We start from the raw sequence: 6,283 nt of genomic DNA, 5'->3' as shown, positions 1-6,283 counted from the left end.
CAGGAAGAAGGATAACGTGCCGAAAGAACAAACAGAGGAGCAGAAAGAAGCCTTGTTGCAAAATCATCCTGTACCCTCAACTTTTTCAGACGGATATTGGTGGTACCTGAGTCTGATTAACCAGTCCTAGAGCTAGTGCTATGTTAAAAGACACTCAGAATACAGTGAAAACACCTACATACACTAGGGAACACTATGCGTTGAGGTCCCCCTGTGATTAGCATGACCTCCTCTGTAAGCCCCTAGTATATAATAGGGCAGGGGGATTAAAACTACCTCTTAAAATGCGCCACAGGGCGTGTTTGCACACGTCACCTCAGGCCCCGTCTCCTCCCTTCCCCACTGTGTAAACACGCCCTGTGGCCGTTTTAAGTTGGGAGATTAAGTCCCCTTGAATCCTGAGGGTCCCTAGGGTCCAACTAGCCCACTAGGTACCTCCAGTAAGCGCCACAGAGCTGCGTTGCAGAGAGATGTAAAAAGGGGCACGGCCTAGACCACCACTCTGCAACGCAGCTCAGTGGCGCTTACTGGAAGCACCTGGTGGGCTAGTTGGCCCCCAGGGTCCCCCAGGATTGAAGGTGAATTATTTCCCCAACTTAAAACGCGCCATAGGGCGTGTTTGCACATGTCACCTCAGGCCCCGTCCCCTCCCTTCACCACTGTGTAAACACGCCCTGTGGCCGTTTTTAGTTGGGAGATTAAGTTGATTTGAATTCTGAGGGTCCCTAGGTCCAACTAGCCCATTAGGTACCTCCAGTAAGCGCCACAGAGCTGCATTGCAGAGAGGTGTAAAAAGTGGCACGGCCTGGACCACCTCTCTGCAACGCAGCTCAGTGGCGCTTACTGGAAGCACCTGGTGGGCTAATTGGCCCCCAGGGTCCCTCAGGATTGAAAGGGAATTATTTCCCCAACTTAAAACGCGCCAAGTTGAGAGATTAAGTCCCCTTGAATCCTAAGGGTCCCTAGGGTCAAACTAGCCCACAAGGTACCTCCAGTAAGCGTCACAGAGCTGCGTTGCAGAGGTGTAAAAAGGAGCGTGGCCTCAGAACACCTGTCTGCAACGCAGCTCCCTGGCGCATACTGGAGATACCTGTTGGGCTAGTTGGCCCTCAGGGGCCCTCAGTATTGAAGGGGAATTAATTCCCCAACTTACAACTGGCCAGGGGGCACGTTTGCAGAGTGCTGCAAGGAGGGGCGTGGCCTCCGGCGCGATGCCGCTCTTTTATTTATTTTATTTTTTTAAGAAGGAGGGTTGTGTGTCCTCCCTTCTTTTTCTAATGTATTGGCCCTGGGGACCGCATCCCCCAGGGCCTGCCCCCTAATTTTTTTTTTGGAAAAAAAAATGTGGAAGGGGCCCCCCTCCCAAGGCCTTAGCCCCCGGGGCATGGCCTTTTTCTTTTTAAAAAAAAATTCTTTAGGAGGGGGGCTACATTGCCCCCTCCTCAGGCCACTTATGGACCCCATCCCCCGGGGCCGGCCTTTGTTTTTTATTATTTTATTTTAAATATATTTATAGAAACACCTAGGACATGCTGGACAAACCGTATGTACCTATCACCATGACGATTTGCGTGATATTCATTAAAAGGCGACCATGCATACAATGAATCCACGTGGAATGTATTTACACCGCTAGTGAAGCTCTGACATGTCTGACGCCCTACCGTGCCTAATCGCGCGCCCCCGCCGGTGGGTACTCTCCAAGTAGACACCCTTGTTGTTTATTTATACAATCATGGGTAGCTTTTGACGGGCATATTTAATACACACGCACACCAAGCCATTCAAAGGGGATTCGACAAAAATTTGACCAAAACTATGCAAGAAACCCCCCTCACGGTTAATAAAACACACATCCACCGCCGGATGTGTAATACTTTTTATTTAACTCTCTGGAAAGGAGATGAACCTCACTTGAGAGTCACAGCGCGCTCCTTGCTGAGCCCAATGCTGTGTTACACCCACCAGTGCCTGCCGAGTGCCACACACCTCTGTGTTGTATTCCACCAGCTAGTGCGTATGCTATGACACTCTCTAGCCCATGTGCACTGTAACACAACCCCGTGAATATGTCATGCCACACTTGCCTTCACACGGGTTATATTGCCCCATCTAACGTGCCTTCCTCGATGCCTATGTTATAACGCACAGCACTATGCCATACATATTACAATCTGGGATCCATATCTTTGTCACAGTGCATATTTTATATTACAACTTTAGAGACTAGTTAGGTTACACAACACTGCCCTGTGCATATTACACTCCGAGGCGCATATCGCATAGCACGCGCTAGTGCCTGTGCTATCTCGCGCTCTCCAATGAATCTGTCATTGCGCACAATGTATTGCGTATTATATTTCACGCCCCGGTTCATCTTATATCACACTTTTTGGTGCATAGTTTATACCATACACTATATCTAGTTTTCATTTTCATTCGTGCTCTCAGGACTGTTCTATATAACACTGCGTTCGCCTACCCTTTTCACGGGCATTACATTTTGCGTTGGGGGGTGGAGGGTCAGGGTTTTTTTCTGCCAAGTGAGCCCGGAGTCACAGTCACAAACGTCCTCTTCTTCCTGAATAAAAGTGAGATTATGCTGCATACTTGTTCATATTTTAAGTAGTTCGCACAGACACAATTTAAAAAACAATAAAGTTCCTATTACCCACCTTCTCTGAATCGTTAGCTTGCTACCCCATCCACCTCCTCCCTATCCTCTGTTGTCTGAATCCATGGACTCAATCCTCCCTCCTGCCATGCATGGTCTGATGTGCTGCCACTGCCCTCCATTTAGCATGATGCACCAGTCCACTCGTCCTGCCCTCCATTGCCCAATTCTATGGCCCATCATTGACCTCCTGCTTAGCCTCTGTGCTTAGCATGCTGCCCCTATTCTCCTTCCCCCTGCCCTCTGTGTGTATGCCATCATAGTCTCACTGTTGCTCTCCATGGTGTGTCTTGTTTCTAGTGCCCATCCTGCCTGACCTCCATGGTCATCTTGCTGCTCCTGCCCTGCCCCCTTGCCCCCAGCCCTCTGTTTCCATGTGTAGACCCCTATTCCCTCCCTCCTGGCTTGTCTGTTCCATTGTAATGCCCTGATCCGTCCCTCCTGCCCTTTATGGTCTGTTATGCTGCAGCTTTCTCTCCTGTCTGTCCATTATGGTCAGCTAGCTACCATTGCCTCTTTCCCCTCTGTTCTCTGTTGTCCATGTGCATGGTCCTGTCCCCTCCCTATTGCTATCTCTGGATTGTTGTGCTGCAATCCCGTCCCACATGCCCTGTGTGGTGTATTGTGCTGCTGCAAACCCTGATGCCTGCCCTGTAGGGTCAGTTTGGTGCACCTCTCCATGTCCCTCCTGTCCTCTGTTATCCATGTCCATGTACCTACCCCAATTCCTCCTGCCTTCCATGATCCAATGTACCATACTTGCGAACATTTTGAACTTGGTAAGAGGGAGATTTTGAAAAAAAACTGGGGTATTGATGTTCCCATTTGAGTTACATTGAAAAAGAGGAGATTGTAGACAGGAGACAGATCAAATAAAGCCCATTTGAGCTTAAAAACATTGGACGTTTCCTGGCTGAATCGGATCTGTTGGCATGTATGGTTGTACTACCACTGCCTCTTCCTTCTGCCCACAATGGTCTATTATATTGCCACAGCCTCTCTTGCCAGTCCTGTATTGTTGCTTTTTTGCCCCTGCCCCCCTTTCCACTACCCTCCATAGTCTGTTGTGCTGCCACTGCCCTTCCTGCCTGCCCAGTGTGGTCAAATTGTTGCCTCTGCACCCTCCTACCTGCCTTCAATTTTCAGAGTCCGTGCCCCTGGTCTCTGCCTCTCAACAGTATCCTAATGAACAACTAGATTGCTCACATTCTATATTTATTAAAAAAGTGTGGAACGCCTGACGTCATCTTGATGTAATCAAAACTGTAATACCTAAAGCATTTCCTTTGGAAATTACATATATGAGAGGGTCTTATTTGCATCAAAATTATGGTTAGTGCTCTAAAAAACTAAAATGAGGACATATTTTCTGAGTTTTCAAATAGCGACAAACCACTTTTAAATTATTTGTTATCTTTGTTTTTTTATCCAGTTGACCACTTTTTTAAAATTTGCACTTAGGGGAGAGGATGTGGTGTTACTTCCAGAGCTGCAGACTTTGCAACTGGGGAACCAGGTTGGAGTTTCTGCTTCAGCTCAACATTCTGTGATTCTGGTCAAATCACTTAATCTCCCCATGTCTACAACCAAAATGAATTTGATCTTGTGTGATGTAACCAATGCTCATGTAAAGCACTCCAATACCTGACAAGTCTGCACTATATAAAACTGCAAAAACACAAAAAATAAGTGTTTTGCACACTTCTGTCATTGGGCTACATCTAGGTGATATTTGTGCTGCATTTTAGGCTCTTTTGTCTGGTGGCCATCTTGGGAGATTTATTTGTTATGAAGTTACCTAATTTTCTCATTTGCTGCAGTCTCCTCAGTAGGAAATGCTTTCAGTTTTTTACTTTGATTCCATCAAGAAGGTATTCAGATATGTCACACATTTGCCATAAATTCTGAATGTTAGCACTCTAGTTGCTCATTAGATCACTGTAGTAAAGCTACTGCTCATCAGGGAAGTCTACTGCTGGTATTAAAAGTGCATGTTTCAGTCTGCTTGTCAGAATTTTTTCATGAAATAGAAGAGGATTTGAGAAGTCACTCAAAATGTGCCCTAATTTTTCTTTCTTCAGCACTAATCATACTTTCTATGTCAAAATGAACCCCCTCATTTTGTTCCTTTTTAAATTAAATGTTTTAAGAGTTACCACTTTATTCCAATCAAGTGGCTTCAGGTGTGCAATACGTTTGTCATGAGTAGGCCTGTTAGCGCTCTAGTTGTTCTTTAGAACACTCTGGGAAGCTGCAGTAGAACACAAAGGAATCAACTGACAGTCTCTGCCCTTGTTGGATGTACATGTTTTACTGAGAATGTCAGACTTCATTCTCACATGACTGAGGAAGATAATGTGAATTTACAGAAAATATGCTCTCAGTTTAGCTTATAGATCACCTTCCAAACCTCTGTGGGAAAAGCATGAGAAAATAGTTTTCTCTCAAACATGATTCATGATATCACAGCAGAAGGCTTTTTCCCATGGTAAAATCACCTTAGAACACACCACAATTCCTAAAATGAGTATGGTACCATCAACAAATTATTTATAATGTAACTAAAGTCTTAAAACCTTCTATTAACTGCAATGCTTTTTAATGAGATGCTATCATGTATTTTGGTCCCAAGATGGCTGCCAACACTTCTTGATGAAGTGCTGACAGCCAATCAGATCTCACAATGAGATCTGTGGTTAGGCTCCACCCAGATATATATGTGATTTTGATTTTCTCAGGAACTACTGAACGGATTTACACCATTTAAGCAAAAGGCCCAACTCTGAAACAAGGTCTACCTTTCTGCCAAATTTGGTGTAATTCCGTTCAGCAGTTCGGGCTGTAGCTGCGGCTAAAGGTCCTATGGAAATTGCATGGGGAAAACACGTTTTGGGACCCTCCTTTTTTCTCAGCCCCCGCTACACAAATCATCCCGAGACTTTAAGGCTAGGAGCGGACCGGAGCTGGCCAAAAGTTTTGAAAATTTTATGAAGATTCGTCAACGGGCGCCAACGTTATTCCAAATAGAATGTTGCGGATTTCCTATGGAAAATAGGTCCTAACTATAACTACCTACAGTAGGTAATATATATATATTTCAACATATATATATTATTTATATAAAAAATATATATATATTTTTTTATATATATATATAAAACCCTAAACCCACCCTGAACCCCAAAAATACCCCAGCACCCCAAAATCTTAACCCACCCTGAACCCTAAAATTGCCCCCTACACCCCAAAACCCTAACCCACTCTGACCCCTAAAAATACCCCAGCATCCCAAAACCTTAAACCCACCCTGACCCCTAAAAATACCCCAGTACCCCAAAACCTAATCCCACCCTGTACCCTGAAAAGACCCCTACACCCCAAAACCCTATCCCACCCTAACTCTTAAAATTACCCCTGCACCCCAAAACCTAAACACACCCTGAACCCCAAATATACACCAGCACCCCAAACCTTAAATGCACCCTGAACCCTAAAAATACCTCCTACACCCCAAAAACCTAACCCACCCTGACCCCTAAAAATATCGCAGTACCCCAAAACCTAAATGCACCCTGAACCCCAAAAATACCCCAGTGCCCCAAACCCTTA

This window comes from Triturus cristatus, chromosome 1_1 (genome assembly GCF_964204655.1).
Source record: "Triturus cristatus chromosome 1_1, aTriCri1.1, whole genome shotgun sequence".
Classification (NCBI taxonomy): domain Eukaryota; kingdom Metazoa; phylum Chordata; class Amphibia; order Caudata; family Salamandridae; genus Triturus; species Triturus cristatus.
The sequence above is the reverse complement of the archived record's forward strand: the minus strand, read 5'-3'. Positions refer to the sequence as shown.